This window comes from Rosa rugosa, chromosome 6, assembly GCF_958449725.1.
Source record: "Rosa rugosa chromosome 6, drRosRugo1.1, whole genome shotgun sequence".
Lineage (NCBI taxonomy): Eukaryota > Viridiplantae > Streptophyta > Magnoliopsida > Rosales > Rosaceae > Rosa > Rosa rugosa.
In genome coordinates this window covers 10,632,068-10,634,503 of record NC_084825.1, presented here as the reverse complement: position 1 = coordinate 10,634,503, position 2,436 = coordinate 10,632,068, and positions in this window count along the sequence as shown.

Below are 2,436 nucleotides of genomic sequence, written 5' to 3'. Positions count from 1 at the left end.
GATGACCGGTCGCCGGTGGTAGGCGATCTAGGAGTTAGAGCTGGTAGGTGACGAGGAGTCGGACCTGGTAGGCGACGAGGACCGGTCGCCGCTGGCAAGCGATCTCGGAGTCGGAGCTGGTAGGCCACGAGGAATCGAAACTGGTAGGCGACGAGGTCAGAGCTGGTAGGCGACGAGGAACCGGAGCTGGTAGGCGACGAGGTCAGAGCTGGTAGGCGACGAGAACCGATCGCTGCTGGTAAGCGACGAGGAGTCAGAGCTTCGAAGCACCGGCGAGAAGCTGAGTCTCCACGTCATCTTTCGAATCCTGAGGTGCTGCTGCTTTGGAATTGGCGCTTTTGCTATTTTACGAGAAGATGAATTACAACAATTGAGGCCGAGCTTGGATCCCTCAGCTGCACCTGTGGTGGTTTGCTCCGGTTTTTTTTTTTTTTGGCAGAGGTTTGCTCCGGTTTGGTACCCAGAGTATTTTTTGGGTGGCCAAATCAAATTTTTTTTTTTTCAGTAAACTGTTTCTCCAAGAATGAAAGAAAAATGGAAAAAAAAAAAAAGTGCTGTACAATTTGGTCTTGTTTTAAACATGCGCAGATTTGAAAAGAATTCCATCATCTATTGTTTTTGCTTTCTTTTTGGTAAAATGGGGGCAGAAGGCCGAGAAGGAAAGAAAAAAGATGAAAAAAAAAAGTTTTATTAGGGGCCAATAGAAAGCTATTGGGGGGCAATAGACGTTTTAAAATTGATATAATTTCTTAGTTTTTTTCTCAAATCAAAGTTTTATTTGTCTAATTTTAGGAAGATTAGTTCCCATTCCAGTTATCAAAAGTTCTATTGGGGGGCAATATACGTCTATTGGGGGGCAATAAACGTGTATTGGGGGCAATAGATGCCTATTGGGAGGCAATAGACCCCTATTGCCCCTCTATTGGGGGGCAATAGACGCCTATTGAGCGGCGGCCGGTGACCGGAATCCGGCGAAAGTTGACCGGAATCCGGCGACCGGTGACCGGATTCCAGCGGCCGGTGACCGGAATCCGGCGACCGGCGGCCGGTGATGGGCTCCGGCGAAGTCTCCTATAGTTTCTCTCTCTTCCATTTTCTCTCTCTCTCTCTCTAAGTAACAAAGGGGTGAGGGGTAAAATGGTATTAAAAAAAAAATTAAAAACAAAAAAAAAATTTAATGGGGTATTAGGGAAGACTCCCTTAGAGTGTATTGGGTAAGAGAGAATTAAAAAAACTTAATGGGGTTGGTGGGAAAAAAATCCATATAAATGGGGTAAATGGACAAAAACCCTTTTTTTAATCATATTTTACAGATATTTCTTCACTTTATTGGGGATATATCCTATTATTCTTCACTTTATAAACCTATTATATTTTATAGATATATTTTACAGATATATCCTAAAATTTTTTTCGCTTTATCTGAGATATATCACAAATATCGTAGACCAGCGAGCGGCTTTTTAACCACCTAGAGTAATTTTTTTTTTTTTGTAAACCTATTATAACTTGTGGTGTATACGTTGAAGACAAAATTTATAAAAATAAAAAAAAACTAAGAAATAGGAGAAAGAAAAAAAACGAAGAAACTGAAAAAAAAAAAAAAAAAAAGGAAAGAGAATTTTTTTTATTTTTTTTTTATATATAATTTGGAGCTCAAAATTACCATTTTGCCAGCTAAAAGGGGCCCACATAACAGATTTAACGTCCAATTTGGACGGAAGTCCAAAAATTGGACACGGCTGATGAATTTGGAGAGTACAATGGTGTTACTGATTAAATTGAAACTAGAGGGACTAACATGATGACGACCCCTAACCTCAAGGGGGTAAACTGAAATTAGTCCTATATATATATATATATATATATATATCTCTGAATCTAGATCCCCATAGAGATATGCAGTAACCACATCCATGAGCTGCATTTCCAGTCCTTCAGAAATTACCAAGCTAACTAAGTAGCGGAACGTTATAACGTCCATTACGGGAGAGTATGTCTCCTCGTAGTCAATTCCCGGGCGTTGTGAGAAACCTTGCGCCACAAGGCGAGCCTTGTACCTCAGGACTTCATTCTTCTCATTACGCTTTCTAACAAAGACCCATTTATGTCCTACAGGCTTTACACTTGGTGGGGTTAGCACTACCGGACCAAATACCTGTCTCTTTGTTAGAGAATCTAATTTTGCCTAGATTGCTTCTTTCCATTTAGGCCAATCTGCTCTTTGTTGACATTCTGCAATAGAGCGTGGTTCGATATCATCGTGCTCTATGATTTCTTGAGCAACAGTGTATGCAAATACATCATCAATGTGTATGGAAGATCTTTCTATCAACCCATACGCACTCTCGTAATCCATTGAGATTTCTTTGTTCTCTGGAATCATTTCAAATATCGGAGCATCCTCCAGTATTGATTCATGGACATAACTATAAT